Below are 20265 nucleotides of genomic sequence, written 5' to 3' on the forward strand. Positions count from 1 at the left end.
ACGAAAAGGTGTTTTGATGGTGAGGTTAGAAACGCCAAAAAAAGTGCGATTGCAAACTTGTAGAGTTGATAAATGCAAAGTCATTTTGAAATGCGTAAAGATCGGACCTGCCCACGCCAACCACTGCCAACTACGCATCTTCGCTCCTCTGGTCAAACTGCACAATGGAGCTGGGCAGTGACAAGGCATCCCAATAGACTTACGACAGAGTTGATGATAAGCGCATCAACTTGAGAAACGTGATCCGAAAGGCGATAATTGCAAACGCATGCTGATAATGGGTATTGAAAACGTTTCAAACATGGGAAGGTTGATAAACGCAGCCGCTGTGTTCAGACTGGGTCCAGCGTCTCGTGAAGATTCAGGAGAGATCCTGTCTTTCCTACAAGTGACCATCCGCATGATTACTGTCCTTGACCTGTTAAACTATGGGGACAATGGTACCAAAGCATTTCATGATGAAAATGGTACCAAAGCATTTCAGAAATATAATAGGCCTATTTGCATTCATATGAGATAGAAGAGAGACATACCTTTGTGTTATTGTGTGATACTTCTAGGGTACAAGAGAAAGCCAAGCCCTGTTTTAATAGACCTTACCCCAACAACAAATTGCAACAATGTCCAGAAGACAAAATTCCTTGCCTTGGGCAATAAAACCCCAGAAGAGAGTGAGGGATACCATTTTAGCAGACACACACTGGAAACCTTCTTCAGGTAGGTTTCCATAGCAACCTACTCATTCACACAAAGGGGGTGTGGTTACAATCCATGCTTGTGATCAGCAAGCAGTATATAATTCTGTTTGGACAATCTCACATTCATGTTGAGTGTATCAAAAGAATGTTACTACAGGAGCATTCTAACAGAAGGGTTGTTGGGGTAATTATACCCTTGCTGGCCGGGGTACAATTTAGCTAAAGTTACCGTGACAACGTCCGAGCAACATTTTGCAGAGACCATTTTAACAGGCAGGGTGAAAAAAAAAAGATTACCTGGATTCTACCCAAACATTGTCATGGTAACTATAGTTTAAAAGGCTCTGTTAAAACAGGGCTTCAGACTCCGTGTTAGTTTACTTACCATTCTACCTCAAGCATATGGCCTGTATGTACGAGGCTTGTGTTTACATTACTACTGACATTTATTTTATCATGCAAGAAATCAAAGGACTATTGAGAAATTGAGAAATATGAATGTGTTCAATCAAGTCTTCAAATTCAAGAATGTTTGAAGTGTTCATTATTGTCAACGGATGATCACTTAGTATGTCACTTTGAAATGCATTCTGTGTAGATGTTGGTCCAAGAAAGCCTTGCACCAGTCTTCAGCGGGTTATAGAAAATAATGAGGCAATAACATTACAAGGCCAGTAGATGTGCTAGGTGTGCCATTGCAGAAAAGCTATGCCTCACTTTTCATTATTGGTAGTTCTAAGTGTAAAATTTCTACTGATGATAAAAGAAAAATGAAATGATAGTACTTCAAGTTAGTTTCATGGCAGGATGCATAGTACCAGAATACCCTGGATCAGTGTGACATGTGTTTCAGGTTTCCAGAAAAACCTCTGTTTGTACTGAAACAGGAAATTGTGTTTGTGGTTTGTATTTATTGGCATAAACATTTGCTGTGTCCCAATTTATTGCAGTGATCAGAGGAAGACTTGTGCACTTTGTACAAACTAACAAAGGTAGATCCACTCTATGCCAGATGTACCCTAATGATAAGAAATTCTGGACTGGGTGGAGTGGGGATGGATCATCTGCAGGGTTTAATGTCGGAAAGATGAATTGGTCTCTGGGGATGAAGTTGCTGTAGGTCAAAGGTCAAAGGCAGTGTGCTGATTGAGATGTACTGTTGCTATCTTACTTCTGTGTCTGCATGATGATTGAAGTGCTCATATATCTGATCTTTGCACAAATACAAATTGTTGGAGCATAATGCTGTATTGTCTAGTTTTCTTCCCTATAATACATTACTTGATAAAAATACCAAATAAGACATATTCGATTCTTTTACTGAAAAATCTCTGGCAAAATCTCTCTGATTTTGTTATGATAAACATTTACTCAACAAAGCAGTTAGGAATAAAAATTGCTTTTAAATTGCTTTTCAAATTTGTAGGCCATCATCAAATGTTGCTTGTGTAAATGTAGCTCTGTATGAATATTGTTGGCCTTGAATGTTTGTATGCTCATTGGTCAGTCAGCAGGATCAGATGCATCGTCTGAAATTATGGGCAAATACCTATTGAATGTGTTATAATGTGTATTTCAAGAGGGGTTATGAATTTTCCTCTGGGTGTTCAAGGCAATGGTTGTGTTTCTATCTTCTAATTCAACTTTGATATTTCTCACTGTTTGTCCCCTGCATCCTCTCTCCCTCTCCCTTTCCTCCAGTGCCATACTTGTTTAGAAACGTCTGTGTCCTTTCCTAATCACATGGAGGTGATGTGGGCGGAAAAAAAGCTCTCCTCACCATGGCAACCTTGTTTCTTCCCACTCCCGCAGTGTGCCCTTTTGTGATGCAATTCATACATGTAGCTCCATACTGCTGCAGAGGTAGTAGTCTTTCAGTGGAACAATCAGTTTTTCATGTCGAATCTCTAAATCTGCAGCAGAAATGCCCAAGTGATGACGTCACTATACCCACCCCCCCCCCCCCCAAAAAAAAGAGTGTCTTAGTGGTGTTCTAGTGTTCAGATCCACACTTTCTTGCATTCACTCAAAAAGTAGGCCATGGTATTGCTCGAAGTCTGTCACACAGTGCACATATCATGTCAGATGTCATGCTATCTATGTTTCCAAGAGTATGTAGTGTCCATCACGGTAACAGCCTAGATTACAAGAGAGCTCCCCACACATTCACACACATACAATTTTGTGATTTTGCTGTGTGTTTATTTGTTTATTTTTATAGGGATTGATCATTTACAGTATGTTGAATTGTTATCCACAAAGGGAGATTTTATTTTGAGCAATTTTTTGGTCATTCAAATGCATGAGTTGCTGCAACTGGGGCAAGTTGGGACAGTCACAGCCACTTCCCCTCCGGAGAGATAGGCCCTCTTGAGCCCTTTAAACTTCCTGACTTTCAGTGTAGGTAATGTGTCTATATTTGAGAATTACGTGCTCTGATATGCAGCAGGGGCTAGGTCAATCATGATTCGGGCTCCTTTTGCAAAGAGACACCTGTTATCTGTATTGCGGCTTTATCGTGGTTTTGGCATTGTTGATTAGTCTGGCCCAATTTTGTATTGTAGAGGTCACATATTCCCCATATGTACCTCATCATGTCCTTGCCATATCCATGTAGTGATATATGAATCATCATTTCTGCATGCAATGATGGAAAACATTTTCTAATATTCTCTTCACTGTGTTTTGATAAGAATTACTAATTAAGGCATTCCAATGTGTGATCCATTTTTTATACTACTTAGTATTTTGGTATATTTCCTGGCCTTTCTATCATTCTTAGTGTCAGTAGGTTTGTAACATGTAGGTTTATCCAGAATGTGGTAATATCATATTCACATCCTGGTCCTTATGCAAACTATCACAATTATACATATTTGGGGATAGGAACACGTTAAAGGATGAGCTGGTATGGGTTGGGGCTGGTGGTAGAAATACATGCGTAACATCACTTTATACAAATGTACAGTGCACACTTGAAGCAGGCACATGGTGGTGTGAGAGTACTGTAGAACCTGAAACATTCACGGTATGAAACTTCTGTGAATCGCCACTAGCATTCAGTGCATGGTATCTATAGACAAACACTTTGGCGTGCATGTTACTTTTGCGAATCTTGGCTCCTTGCGAAAGTTTCATGCACCTGAACACTTTTGGTTTTACAGTATTCACAGAAAAAATAGGAAATGCAGAGTTGTTGTGTTTTAAATTGAAAAAAGACATGCATTGTATATTGGTGAAGCTCATATTTGTGAGAATGAGGCCATGAATGATACCAAATATCAACTTTTTTGGGTGAAGGGATGTTGCTTGTACATTTATGTCTTTTTTCCTGCTTCTTCTGTGTTGCTAGAAGTTTCCTATCCTGTCAGCTAATTTCCCACACTGCTTATGTTCACATATCTCTAGCCAATCACTTTCCCATTTTGCCATTATCTGACATTCATCCTACACATTTTCCCACAATCTGACTTTATTTTTGTTCCCAAATCTCACAGCTTCACGTGCCCACCCCATGGGGAAAACACTGCATTAGCAGATTTGTCGCATCGGGGTATCGCTTCCGCAAGCAGCATGGAGCAGGGGCATCTGTCAGTTCCCTTTCACTATGGGAGATGAAAAATCGTCCCGATGCTCGACTGCCGGAGATTCCCAGTCGGATTAGCATCTGGTTAGAGCTTGCTTTGCCATTTTTAAAATCTGGAATCCCATTGGCAGCTCTGAGGAGGAGTTGGTGAAGAAAGGAGGAACACCCACACACACAGCTGTGCCCTTTTACAGGCACCAGTCACACACCTCGGTCGCTACTCTTCACCATCAATAAACTTCACCTTTTTTAGATATTTGGCATTCTAATTTACAGTGTTATTTCCTCCAGAAAAAAAAAATGGTCCTATTGGGGGAGAAAGTAATCTTTTTTATCCACTTTCTGTGAAGGATTTTGTCATTTTCTTCATCCCTTTCCCATTTCTATGAAGTGTCCCCTGTATTAGACAGCTGTCAAACTGTCATACTTGTTGACTGGTGTAGCCCCACCATCTCAATAGGTGTGTTCACACAGCAGTTTGGGAATGAGATTTGGATCATGATCCAAATCTCACTCCTTGTGTAATGTGAACCCCCTATACTTGTAGACTGGTGGGGCCCTACCCTCTTTCTGTTATGAACAAGAATTTCCAAGGCTTCTCAAACTTTTCTACTTTTTTGTCCAGTTCAGAGAGGAATATATTGTTTTGTGTGTGTGTCTGTTTTATCAAGGAATCAAAACATTCTTACAGGTTAAGCAGTGTATGCATGAAGTTCATGATGATTTTTGACATGATTTGATATACAATTTGCATATAGGCCTGGCGGTGGCAGGAGACCCTTGTGTATGTTTGGAAATGCTCTCTTTCCTAGCAATGATTCACTCTACTGCCTCGTTGGATGTAGCAAGTGTCAACTCATGGCAGCAAACTGAAGGCACAGATGGACTAACATTAAACCCATCAAGGACATGTTGCTCATATTAATGTGTCATGAACGCTTTCTGTTGCCATACACACTATCACCCGAAGATTACGCCATTAGTTGTAATGCATGTGGAGTTACTATAGCTAAACTGTATTTCTTACAGATCCTTGTGTAGGCCTATAGTTACTACTTTTTGATGTAATTTCTAAATATTTGTTTACATGCCACAGGCCTTGATGAATTAAATGCCAATGCACTAGGAGTTTGGTCAATATTCATTAATGAGAAATTGATATTACTTACAAGGTCAGGTAAACATTAACAGAAGTCATTGACCTCAAGGCTCAAGCCCCTTGAAATCTTGGCTGATTTAAGGGTTGCTTAGCTGCAAATCTCTCTTCTTCAATGCTTGTAATCTGTTGCTCAGTTTCTAAGGTTTCAGTGTGCATTCATCATGATACTGTAAAACCAGGAATGTTCACATGCTTTCAGATTTTTTCTATTTTGTGAAAGCCAAGATTCACAAAATTAAATTGCACATGAAAGTTCTTGTCTGCCTTGTATGCATTCAATACCACTGACCATTCACTAAAATTTCATGCTGCGAAAATGACCATTCATGAAAATTTAATGCTGTGAAAATATCTTGCTGCCTTACAGTAGACCCTACACCCATTCAGAACACCATAGGGCACATGCACTCATTTCTTTTTCTGTTTTTTTTTTTGACAGTGAGAAAGATAAGATTTTCATTGATTAACCCAAGTATGTTTGTGTTGAAAAGCCACGTTCAATTTATGTGTGCATTACCTTTGACCTAGAAATTTCATCAACACAAAGCTCTGTGTGTATTTCATGTATGTAGTTATCATCGTTATTTTCTTTTTTCTGAGAAGGACATGCATGCACATTCAGTATTTTGATCATATGTATATGTATCTTATTGGTAAGCTGTGCAGTAAATCATATTTAAGTGTTTTTTTTCAAATCTTTCAAACCTAAACTCATGGACCTTGATCTAGATTTTATATGAAACCAATATATTACCACTGGATGTACAGCCAAACAAGCACATGTCATGGAACATACACAGTGGGTAACCGTCGTTTTCACAGCTACGGCCGTGGCCTTTTGTCAACCTATGCTGTCATTGAGGCATACACCTCTATATCGCTTCTCAATATCAACAAAATATGTCCACTCTGCACTCCAAGAGTGAGTGGTTGACAAAAGAGTGTTCTTCTGTAATGTGACCATTGTTGGCAATCTATATATTATGCGATGTAATCATTTGGTAATGTGCTATAGAAACCGTAATAGTTCTGCAGTAGAATTTTGTGGTTGTGTTCAAATCCACAATACAGAAAGAGGTGGTGGTTTTGTTTTCACTTTGCTTTTTTTGTTGCATGTGTGTGTGTGTGTGTGTTTGTGTGTGTTGTGTGTGTTTATGTGTGAGAAGGAGAGGGAGAGAGAGATGGGGGTGGGGCTGCAGATCAGAGACCATTGAAGACAGGAAAATGTTGTATACTGGGGGTGCGTTTATGCTTCCATTTTGGGGGCCAAAATCAGGCTTTTGAAACGTGATTAGTGCAAAACGCTGTTGCGTTCATGCTCATTTCGATAGAAACGCTGATTCAAAATGCCAATCCAAAACGCACAAAAAGGTGCGTTTACGATCAGCATTTCTGACTAATCACGTTTGACGGGGAAGCATAAACGCAACAGCGTTTCTATAATGCGTTTAGAGTGACGTCATCTAAACGCCTTTCCGGTTCACGTAAAAAAGCGCCTGCCCGGCCAGCCAGCTACCCTGGCCTGTGCAATTTTCCCATGTACTGTGCATACGCATGTCTTTCCCAGCTATTTCCCAGGCCAGGCCACCGTTCGCAGCGGGCGCTGCAATTTGACCTGCCTCTGCTGAGGTCAGCGAAGCAATCGCAAACGCGCTTTCCAAGGCTCGAAGAAAGTGAGCATAAACAGTGCTCCCGTGAACGGCGTTTTGAATCAGCGTTTTGAATCAGCGTTTCAAAACGCTGATTCTGCCTTCGCAAATTGAGTATAAACACACCCTGAGAGGCTTTCACTTTGACCTGGAGTACCCTCAGAGCCTTATTGGTATTACATGCTTGTTGCCAAGTGCATATATTTTGATCATGCAAAACATTTTTTTTCCCCCTGATGAACAGAAACAAAATCAGGGGTTGAAAGTCAAAAATCAAATTATTCAGGTTGCTTCCCCCTTTGATGAATGCTGACTGATTGAGGTGCATGCCAGAGAACACGAAGTGTACGAGGGTACTGGGTTGCTTTGAACGAAGGGACTGGGTTTCAAGCCTACTCACATCCTGTCAGTCAATTTGTAAGTGAATTAGTGCTAATGAATAGTCACCCCATTCCCCATGCAGTATGGCATGAGAATAGCAAGCCATGAATGCACATAATAAGTAATGTGAATATAGAGAGGAGTGGAGAGTTAAAGGCATGGAGATGGTAATATATATGTATGTATGCACACTATGAAAATATCCAGCAGAATTCCACTATAAGGCTTATCTTATTTTAATTACACTGATTATTCTTACTTACCCATTACGTTCTTGATTTATCTACTGATTTATTCATTCATTTATTTCGATGGAATTCCATTTTCTTTGCTCATTTTTCCACTAATAAATTCATTTACTTCCTTACATATCATTTGATACATCTATCCATCTATCTCTGTTAATTTTGTTTTGATTACCAACTTGATGTTTACTTCTTCTTTTGGTTTCTTTCTTATTTAGAGAGCCAAATCATAGATGGGAGTGCTTCGTTATCCAATTTACTTAGTACTATTTATGAATGTAGCTTCAAGTAAAATGAAAACAAACAGACAAGGATAAGTAGTCAAATGGTTTCTTCAGGTATGTTAACTGTTTTATGAGTACTTCATGTTCCAAGTAATGGGAAAATTTGGAGAAGAGCTTTATACTATCTATTATGGATGAGAATTTTGCTGTCCCCAAACTTGTCAGATAACACACTCATGTCTCAATAGTTCTCCAATATCTTGACTGATATGATGACAAGTGAAGAAGTAGTAGGCAGGAAGAAAGGTAGAAATGTGTCAAGGAAGTATGGTCATGGGAATAACAGGTGAAAAGAAGAAGAAAAAGAAAGGAAATAACTTTCTACCGAAGTGAGTGTAAGGAGAGCAAAACACAGAAATCAATCCAGGTAATGTAGGTTGTGGAAGTGGTACATCAACCACCAAACACGGACGTACTCTTGTTGTGCCAAAATTCTGGCTGTATCATGTTCCTTACTCTTAAGGATATGTTTTTTGTTTTTGTTTTTGGTCCAGTAGCATACCAACCAAATACTTTTTTCACTCAGCATGTTTATTGACAGTCTTGGCAAGAATTGTATGTGTCTGCATTGCAGATTACTTCCACATAATATGTATTGTGTTTGTGATATAGAGGACTTGTGAGATTATTAAAACGAGATCTTATCCAACAGGAAATACAGTAATCATGGAAAAACAAAACTGCATTTTTGTGATTTATTTGTAGGTCATTTGCGGGTATTTTTCGTTTCTTTGCTTTTATTGTGATTCATACTTTTTTCTTCAATATTGTTTAAGGAGACCAACAGCTGCTAGTCATATTCTGCACCGTGCTAATGATGTAATGACAACAATTTGGCAACATACAACAGCTAGCTGGGTAGTTGAGAAAATGAGAGCAATTATCTATCCTGCAACTGATTATTCTTTGATCATCTGGCCTCACAGATTACAGAGTATTTTAGTCACTGATGTACGTATGTGTGTAATCACCCTCTGATTTTACCAACTTTGTTCCTGTTATGGCACTGGCATTATCCAATACTGTATGTGTACAAAATGCTTTATTTTTCTTGTTACCTGCCCCCCCCCCCCTTCCCTATTTATCCCCATTATATACATTTGTAAGTAATCATTTTTATTTCTTTCCTTTTTCTCTCCAAGGACATATTCCACTTGTGATTATTTTTTAGTAAATATTCCCTGTCTTAAATTTGCAGAATTAGATTAATTCTTAGATGTCTGAACACTTGCTTCATTCCATCTGAATAGCGCTTTCACATTCCAATCTGTCTTTCATCTTTATTTATTTATTTATTTATTTTTTTAGAGAGAGGCAGTGACATAATGGAGAATTTCTGGGTTCCATGCTTTCCTATTGATTGTTGTTATTTACCTGTGCCTTGGCATCCATGTGTGGTTACACGAGGATATCCAGTTGCTTTTTATTGTTTTATTCATGCTTACTGGTAACCAGAAAAGAAGGAAAGTTAGAGAGAGGAGTGAGATAGAACCGTAGATAAATTCATAACACCTATTTAATCTACTTTCTCCTGTAAGGCTAAACAAGGTGGATCTTGTAGGCTTGATGAATAGAAAAAGTCATTCGATTGAATGACAAGAATATTGGGGAAAACAAGTCATCTTCAATAATGTCCACTCCCCCTAGCCATCTCTCTGCCATTCAGTATACGTGTAGGTGTGGACAAGGAAGAAAATAGCCTTTTGAAGGATTACAACTAATGCTGTATCTCTTTAAAGAAGATCAAGATGGTCTCCCATTTCAATCTCCCTCAGTGAGTATTCTCCGGGCATTACTATTGTTGTTTGCTGCACAAGTAACAGTTAACAGTTGGCTTTCAATAGAGACTGCAAGAGTGTGCCTGGGCATGATCCCCCCCCCCCCCCCCCCCCCCCCCCACTTGTATGGCCGAGGAAGGAGAGTGTTTGCTTCCCCTCCTGAGCTGTTCATAAAACAACTAGTAAAGCATGTACCAATAATAGCACCTTCTGATGTTATCCTTCAGGACATCTAAATGTCATCGTGTCAGATAATGAAAATTATTTCCATTTTTCTTCCTGTTCGAGATTATTTCTGATATGATGTGTAAGGACGTACAATTTTTCTTTTCACAGTTGCACATTTGGTCTCTTCAACATCATCTATTTTCACATACAAGTATCAGTAAAGGTAAATTTTTTTTAAAGATTGAAGATAGTAATTCACCGAAGAATTAGTTCAAGTGTCAGAAGGGTATTTCACATTCTCCACCAATGCAGTTATTGCAGTTTCCGGTGAAATCATCCTATAATAAGAAAATGTTATGATGCTAGATGGAATTTTTTTTCTTACATTTATTTTTTTCTGTGGCAGCTCAGTGTTATGTGTAGGACTTTTCTTTGTAGTAATACATCCTGAATACATCGCAGAGTCACACCTCTTACCTGCTACTCTCAACCACTGTACCTATCACCCACATCAATCAGGTTCTAGTCCAGTGACACAGAGATAGTTGTGCTGAGGAGTCACCTTGGCAAGCTTGGATTCACATGTGACAGTAGATGCATTCACATTAGAATTACTGTTGTGGTATTAAATACAGTGGTCATTTGTTGTCGCTGTTCTCATTTGCCAAATACCACAGTAACAGATACCATGGTTTTTCAGTTGATACCGTTCTTATTCATGTAATACTGTTATATGTTTTTCCTGAAAGTACACCTCTCTGAGGTAAGCACTGCACGTATGCATATCCTGTGAGGGTGGGGGGGGGGGAAGAAGAATGTCAGGTCACGTGAAAAATACAGAGCAGCATGGTGGATGGTATTTTGTGAGACAATTCACATGCTGGCATGCATATTCCATGCAAAGTTTGAATTACCACCCGAAATAATACAGTATTTTGCAAGGTATTTTGTGTGTATTGACATTCATATAACAAAATATTGCCTGAAATACCACAGTATTTCACTGTGAGTGTGAATGGGGCTACTGAGAAGAGCGTGTACAACACTTTATTAAAGGAGTAAAGCTATTGTGACAAGTGGGAATTATTAGATGCCAAATACTGCCCCAAGTGAAATTATTATGATCACTGACCTGTCCTGTCACAGTCAGTTATTACAAGGCTGTGGATTCCCTAAAGGAAAAAATACAGGGTTAATTTGTTAATAAAAAGATACAGTGTTTTGACATAATAGTCAATGCCAATGAATACTCAATGCTGGCATGATACTATTCTTTTTTTGTCTTTTTTATGTTTTTCATATGACTTTTAAAGGACAAGTTCACCTTCATAGACATGTGGGTTGAGTGAATGCAGCAATTAGTAGAACACATCAGTGAGACTTTGAGCAAAATCGGACAATCCGTTAAAAAGTTATGAATTTTTGAAGTTTCTGCTCAGTCATGGCTGGATGACAAGACTACTATAGCTTGTGATGTCACATGAGTACAACGATATAAAGAAAGAATAAAGACAATTCAATATATTTCCATTTTTCTCGCATAACAAAAGAACACCCGACTTCTCTCTTTCAGAAGGCAGGGGGAATGATATTACCCTTAACATACGTCAGTAACAAGTCGAAGAAATGTGCACTTTATTCAAAAAGTAAAGTTTTGTGAAATTCTCTTTTTATTTTCCTTACATAGTTGTACGCATGTGACATCACACACTGTAGTAGTCTTCTCTTCCAGCAGTGACTGCGCAGATACTTAAAATATTCATAACTTTTGAACGGATTGTCCAATTTTCCTCAAACTTTCACTGATGTGTTCTACTAATATTGCTGCATTCTCTCAATCCTTACATATATGAAGGTGGACTTGTCCTTTAATTTTACTTTGTTCTTTTCATTTCAAGCAAGTTATTTTTTTAAATGGCTGTCAAGATATTGTAATTGGAAATAAAATTTGATTTGAATTGAATTGAAAAGATAAATGATATTCATGAAATATTGAATTTTACTACATATATATTTGTGACCTACGTTTGTAAGTTTATCTACAATTTGTAGCTCATCCTATTTAATAGAACAACCTTTCTTCTTTCTTTTTTCCCATGTTTAGTTTTTTCTCTCTAATGCTTATTCTACTCCAAACACAAACCAAGTATTTCCTCCTAGCCACTGCAGGAAACATAAAGACACCAAGAATAAGACACTAGGGATGAGTAAGAGACAAAAAGACTTATCTCCAAGAATAAGACACTAGGGATGAGTAAGAGACAAAAAGACTTATCTCCTAATGTATCATACCCATGAGGAATTCACTAGTAATTGTTTTGGCCCTAAACATTTCCTGGTACAAGGGAGACAGGGACCAGATGGAGAGAACAAAGTGCATGGACCTTGTGGGTCAAAAAGAGTCCTGCTAGTTTGAAATCACCAGCTCCTTCAGCAAAATATGTTGTCAGTGTATGTTTCATACAGAAGGATTATAGGCATATGTCTATGTGTCTTCAAGAAGTGCCCATTGAAATTAAAGTGCCATTGCAATAATTGTATTAAAGGAAAAGTTCACCTTATAGACATGTGAGTTGATTGAATGCAGCAATATTAGTAGAACACATCATTGAGCGTTTGAGGAAAATCGGACAATCCGTTCAAAAGTTATAAATTTTGAAGTTTCTGCTCACTCAAGGCTGGATGAGAAGACTACTATAGCATGTGATGTCACATGAGTATAACGATATAAAGAAAGAATAAAGAAAATGCAACATATTTTCACTTTTCTCACATAACAAAAGAACACTTGACTTCTCTCTTTCAGAAGCCGGGGGAATAATATTACCCTTAGCATATGTCAGTAACAAGTCGAAGAAATGTGCACTTTATTCAAAAAGTAAAGTTTTGTGCAATTCTCTTTTTATTTTCTGCATATCGTTGCACGCATATGACATCATACACTGTAGTAGTCTTCCCATCAAGCAGTGACTACGCAGATGCTTTAAAAATTCATAACTTTTGAACGGATTGTCCGATTTTCCCCAAACTTTCACTGATGTGTTCTACTAATATTGCTGCACTCACTCAACCCACATGTATATGAAGGTGGACTTGTCCTTTTAAAGGTAGGGGATGCCTTTTACAGAACTCCAAAAATGCAGCAAAACATTAAATATGAACCTCAAGGGACTTGTTTAGGCCACTGCTTAGAAATTTGGAAGTCAACAGTTATCTACAATTTGAATAATGCACAAAACTCAACTACTCAGTAGTTCTGTGTGTCAGCCACACTTAAGCCTTTTTGTTGCAGTCTTCTGTATTTTTTTTTATCTATAAACACAAATCTAAAAGTATAAGAGCTGATGTAACTAGAGATTGTAATTTGTCATCACTGACAAATTAAGGTGATCCGATTTTTTTTTTTATCAATGATTCGAGTCCTGATCGCAATAGGCATGACCATACAAGTTTCATCTGTGTTTAGAGACATTGGCCGTGTGATGTTTGCATTCTCATTTAGAAAAGGGAGTCATATCTGCCATCTTTGGTACCAAATTCTGTATACACTGAATAACGAAGATACAGCAATGAATACATATGACCTTTGACCCACCTTTGCACTCCCAAGATTGCATCTGATGAAATAGTGGTTATTTTGTGAAATGATTCTCGCGACATCGTCTATACGTGTGGAAAATATGGGAAAGATAGGACAGGTATTCACTAAGATACAAGATGAAACATTTATGACCTTTGACCCTAATTTACATACCCAAGATGTTGTCTGATCTAGTAGTTGTTATTTTATGAAATAATGTACGAGACATGAACTAAACATGTGCAAAATATGGGGGTGATAGGGCGTGTTTTTCTTGAGTTATTGCAAAGAGAGTTGCAGAAAGAAAGAAATATCTCAATACATAGAAGATAAGCTTTAATTTCAACCAATTTTTTATCGTAATCCCGACATCGTATGAAAAAACAAAGGAAATGAAACGATAGCGCAAAGTCTCAGCTACAACATATTAAAATCTGGGAGAAATTCACCGAAGGGTAAGTGAGCTAGTGCTCGATAAAGACAATCATGTCAATTTTCACATTAAAGAAAATTCCCTCCCATAGAGATAACACGTCATAACGAAGATACAAAAAGAAGTACATATGACCTTTGACCTCAATTTGCAACGACAAGATGGCATCTGAGTAAAAAGTGGTTATTTTGTGAAATGATCCTTGTAACATGGTCTTTGCGTGTGCAAAATATGGGAAAGATAGGACATGTATTCACTAAGATACAGGGTGAAACACTTATGACCTTTGACCCTACTTTACATACCCAAGATGGTGTCCGATCAAGTAGTTGTTATTTTATGAAATAATGTACGTGACATGAACTAAACATGTGCAAAATATAGAGGTGATAGAGGCCGTTTTTCTTGAGTTATTGCAAAGAAAGTTGCAGAAAGAAAGAAATATCTCAATACATCAAAGATAAGCCTGAATTTCAACCCAATTTTTTGACGTGATTCCGACATCGTATGAAAAAACAAAGGGCACACTTACGGTAGGGTAAAGTCTCAGCTACAACATATTAAAATCTGGGAGTAATTTACCGAAGTTTAAGTGAGCTAGTGCTCGATAAAGATAGTCATGTCAATTTTCATTTCCAGAAAAACTGCACTCCCATAGAGATAACACGTAAACTGGTCAAATTTGACAAGATTACTTTTAATCCATTTTTACGAGGTGATACCGTTATGCAATCAAAATATTGTAATTTTATGTTTGAAAGAACATTAAATAAGCTACATCATACTGAAATCTGGGTGAAAATTGACAAAGGACTAGTGAGATACGCTCGAATGAACTTGAAATTTGATGACGTCATTTTGAAAATTTACTTTTTTTACTTTATTAAGAAATTTGATATCTTTTAATCATTTTGTCAGCATGGCCACCCCATGAAATGACATGTAAAACTCATCAGCTTTCAAAATATGTACAGAAAATGGAGGGTCACCGTCCATCCTGACGAGTAAAATCGGATTTAAAATTGGCAGTTTTTTGGCATAGTTGTACTGTATATCGCCATTGACGCGCGCGCGGAATTTCAACTTTGACGGGCCCGTATGACCTCATATTGAGTCGGATTGACTTGAAACTTGGTAGAAATATTCCTTGACATTTCAGGCAGCCGATAAGAGTGAAAAAACGGGAAATTTCTATTGCATATGAGCTGTGCGTGCGTATATGAGCGCGCGCGTACGCGTCCGTCCAATTTTTTCAATTTTTCAAAAAATGCTCCAAATGGTCTGAAACGTGTGCAAAAAAAATTTGAGCTCGATTTGAGCATACAAATATTTCAACGCGCGCGTACGCGCACGTTTTAAGATATAGATGAATTTTGAGAATGTGTGTAAAATGCGCTTGACTTGAACTATATGTGACGTAAATTTGATTGAAAAATTCCATTCCATTAATGAGATATGAATGAAAATGTGTTTTCATATAATGACGTCATAGTGACGTCACGGTCGACTGATCACAATGATTTTAAAAGATTTGTCGTCTTTGGGTCACCATACATATATGGTATAAGTTTGACATTGATAGGCAATGCACTTTCTGAGCTAACCTCTGCACAACTTTTGGGGAGAAATAAAGAAAAAGAAGAAGAAAGAATCCGTACAGATACAGAAGGTGATCCGAGAGGATACTCGGATCACCTAATAACATATAGAGTGTGTGGCAAGAATGTATATAGAAATGTTTGTAAGTTTTGATGAACTTTTTCACAAAATATACATGATGGACACACATGCAGTGCATGGGTCTGCAAAGGTAGCCTAGTAATGTACTGGAATTTACGGTGAGCCCCGAAAAAAATTCAATTAAAAATCTAACGGTCAATAAAAATGTACTAAATGTTACCTTCTACTTTCAATACTTTATGGGAGTTTCTAAAATGATACTCTCTTCAACATACCACTGTGTTTATACAACTCTTCATTTAAGGCATGCAAATGGGATTCCCTACCTTTAAAGTATGATATGCTCTTGCAATATTGCATAGTGTTATTCCTTACAAGCATCATTGTTGTAGAACATGTGTATCATTTTAATCAGATTAAAGGTAGCAACTTTTTGCTGCTATATCTAACTGTGTAACTGTGAAAGTGTAACTGTAGCTAATATAGCTGCAATAGATACATGTACTTTCTGAGTGAAAATGAGTGATGTTGTATAGGTCTGTCTTTGTATCTTTACTATATCTTTTGTGTTCTTGATTTTTTTTCTCCACAAATGTTATGCTGTTTTTCATTTTTGGTCAAAACTGAGAGTAGAGTAATATTTTGATATATGTAAGAGCCTCCTATGCATCCTAGTCGATTTGCCATTAGCCCATACAAAGCAGAACAGTACGAGACCCTAAAGCATTGCAAATTTACACTCTGGACATGTGTGTGTGATTTATCTACTTTTATTTTCAAGCATTAAGTCGTAATGACATCCCCTTGGGTGTGCTAACAATGATCATAAACTATATTTATATTGCACATATCTCACAAAAAGTAATAAATGGGTAAATGCTTGAAACTGTCAGAAAGAGAGAACTGCTCTAGGGGTGTGATGATGCTTGGTGTTTCAGTAAGATAACAAAATAATGTTTAAGGATATAATGAGGAATATCTTAATTTTCAAGCTGACATTTTTAGTACCATTCAGGACCTATTTATCTTTATTAATATTCTTTCATTCTATCTCTCACGCACATTCTGTCTTCATCACTTGAGACATACAGTGTAGAATCAATGCAGAATGATATAAAGCAGTTAGTTAGGGACCAGTAACAAACAATGGTAATGATGCAGAATGGAATCCATCTATAAAGGTGCATTCACTTGAAAATTAACTGGGAAAATTTGAGTGCAAATGATAATTAGTGTTATGTAATCAGTAGCATTTGGGGAGAGAGATAAGTCAAGACTACTTCATGAATTAAAACAAAAGAGAGGTTTGCACAGTTCAGTATTGTCTGTGTATAGGATTTGTAGCCTTGGTCAAGGAGTTCTATTAAACTTGGTAACAGTTCATCTTACTCTAAACTATGGACCTACTGTAAGTCCATGCTCTAACACACCCTAATTGTACGACAGTAGTTTGTTCTGGATAGTTGTATTAAAATATTCATCTCAGCTCTGTCCAGAAGTATGTTTGATGTATCTTAAAGAATAAGAATATCATCCAATATTTGACTTTCAAAACATAGTTGTAAATCCCTTATTGTTTCGCATGGTAAAACATGGTGCTGAGTTCACAAATGGCTTATATAAATATTTCTGAAATGAATTTTGTTGAGTCATGTAGCCTCATTTGCTTTATTCAGATCAGGTGATGGTGAACTTGTGATATTGAAATTCAGTACCTCGAATCAATTCCATGCTATGGGATACCATGATAAGAAGCAAAATTAGAAGCAGTCATTGTCTATTTTTGACATCCATGTGAATCAAGAACTGTGTTTCACATGAACATAATCTTGGGGACCCAGGACTGCCCTAAAGTATACAGGTACAGTCTCACTCAGGTGACACCAGCCTTGAGGAACATGTGATGACGGTCTTGACCAGCAAAATTGCAAGAGCTATTCATTAACCCGTTGAAGACAAGACCTGAGTATACTTGGCAGGTGTCTATGGGAAATGCGTGTTGTAGCAAAATCAATCCGTCCTCAATTAAAGGGAAAACCAAGCTGAGGCCAACTTTTAAATAGTCTCTGTTGGTCAGTCAGTCATGTGATCACAAGCTAGCCAAAGAGAGAATGTCATTTTCATACAGTAAAGAAGTCCAGTTCCTGCTGTGGAAAATGAATGTGGTTGTGCATTTTCTGTCATCAATGATTAGGTTTGTTTTTGGTTTGTTTGTTTGTTTGTTTGTTTGTTTGTTTGTTGTGTTGGGGTTTTTTTATTTGTTGATTAAAGATTCAAGATGCATCATTGAACTGAGAGCAGCATTGGCATTAATTATTAATAGCTACATAGCGTTGAGATAAGATAGGAGTAGGAGATACAATTGTTTCATTATTCCCCTTCAACTTACCAAAATCCCACACCTACACTCTTGAGATGGAACACACCAAAAATAGAAACATGCAACATGAAATGCTCCAGCTGTGTATGTTCAAATTTTGTCATGGATCGGCCATAGAACCCATGAAGAGATACCCTTAAGCTTGCTTATATATGTAAGAGAGGTTTATGTTAAAATAAACATGGCATTGCATATTTTGTGACAATCTCTCTATGAATTATCTGACACACTGGAATGAGTCTTGAGTTGAGGCTAGAGAGGGGGCAATGCCCACTGACCGTGGGAGGGGGGCAAAGAGGCCAAAGGTTCACAGGAAGTGTTTCGTTGTTTCAATAGAAAGAGTCCAATAATTGAGGAAGGGAAGGCTCCACCCGACTCGTTTTCTTCTTCTTTCTCTTGTTGCCGCAGAAAAGTTATTCCCAGCAAAAATTATCCTTTCGGAAGATTCAAAATTGCTTTGTGAATCCACACCTCTCCAAGTCAGAATGACCCTATACCACGAGGAGGGCAGATCAAGTGAACTCTTCATTGTAGTGAAGAAACCTCCTAACTTATTGTTTGCAGAATTTTCTTAAGTAATTGCTTTCATTTTTAATAGCCTTAATTGAAAGCTTAAAGTAGGCAATGGTCCATACCATTCAGAGCACTTAACTGATCTTAACTTAACTGATGGGGGGGGGGAATTAGAGCTGATATATCATCCTTTATGATTATTTAATGATATGTGAGTAGGTCATCTAGCACTGATGAATGTTGTTTTTAGACCTTTTTGATTAAGTAATTAAAGGAACAAAAGAACAGGGTATAGAGGAATCAATTCACAGTTTCTAAACAAGAATTACATGAATGACCTGAGTACGTACTTCTTTTAGAAAATATGACTTTATTGGTTTGTTATGCACAAAACAATAGTGGGCCTCACAGTTAGCTACATGTATAGGCTTATGACCTCACAAAAACATATTTGAGGCATTTTTTTAGCTTTGATATTGAGCACATGTTGGCTTGCCAACAAACAAAAAAATTGGAACTAAAGATATTTATTTGGCTTTTTTTTTTAGTTTTGGTAGTACATGTTCTTTGAATGAGCAAGTTTGATAACTGTTTATATCCCCCCCCCCAAAAAAAAAAAAAAATGAGAATCACACTTTAGGAGCAAAGGGAAAATGACCATGATAAAATATTAATCTGTTTCCCAAATGATTTGCTTTAGAGTTACAATCCAATTTCTGGGTTGGTGGCCTCATTGCACTAAAATCGACTGCCATTTTTGGTACGCTGACCCATCTGGAGTTTTAATGAGGTAAAGAGTGCCTCTTGATTCAATATTTGCCTAAATTTGCTGTCTGCGCCTTAGCCAGGATATAAGTATGCTTCATAGGAGGGGCATTGTAGTGTGAAGAATTTCCCCCATGGTGGGCGCGAGAGTGTGGGGGAGCATTGTAACCAGTCTCATATCCCAATGTGGGTTTTTATTCTGCCATTGGGGTTCATTGTCATGGAAGGAAATTTTCCAGACAAGTTGATTATTAAATCAAGCTCAGCATTTTATGACCAATCATGTTGATTGCCTTCTTGAAAAATGTTTGCATGAACTCTGAATTAGTTGGACAATCATATGCTGTGTGGAAGTTCATTGAGTTTTTGTGAAGATCAGTCATTTCTTCTAGTCTAGTTCTCCATTTTTTTTAATAAGTGCAAATTTGAAGGTTGTGATTAGCAGGTTCATTTATTGCCCTGTTTATAGATGGGGCTATAGCACATTGCAATGAAAATGCAGTTTTAAGAAAAATAGTCATGAAAGAGAAATTAGTTCTTTTCAGTGAAATCAGAAGGCTAAATTTGTTTTCACACATTTAGAAAACAAAATATATTGAATCAATTTAAATTATGTATATAATGTAACTTACAGATTTATGCAGAGTGCCTGTATTATCGAATATTTGATAAACATAATATGAAAGTTTGAATTGTATTCCTTTTATTTAGATATATCAGATTGATAGATATATGCTTTTGGACTGTGTTTCTACAGTGAATTTAGTCTTATTTGTTGTGCATGAATGGACTTCCACATTTATGCTTGAAGCAGAGTATGAGATATTACATGTAAAGTTACAGTGTTACATTTTGTAATGTAGTTTTTCTGTCCAAGATCAGAGGGAGATATGGTAGTTTTATTTTAATTAGTAAATTGAGCTTGGGCACGGACAGACACCAAAGACTATCACGAACAAACATACA

The 20265-nt window shown here is 37.4% G+C and overlaps 1 protein-coding gene across 5 annotated transcripts in view; it reads left to right on the top strand.

Moving 5' to 3' along the window:
- LOC139711089 (rap1 GTPase-activating protein 1-like) overlaps window positions 1-20265 on the top strand; it is a 295166-nt gene that overhangs the window by 245947 nt on the left and 28954 nt on the right. The gene's annotated exons all lie outside the window — the stretch shown is intronic.

Source organism: Diadema antillarum, unplaced genomic scaffold (genome assembly GCF_040938485.1).
Source record: "Diadema antillarum isolate AM-2024a unplaced genomic scaffold, OU_Dant_1.0 scf00000039, whole genome shotgun sequence".
In the NCBI taxonomy this organism is placed as follows: Eukaryota; Metazoa; Echinodermata; class Echinoidea; order Diadematoida; family Diadematidae; genus Diadema; species Diadema antillarum.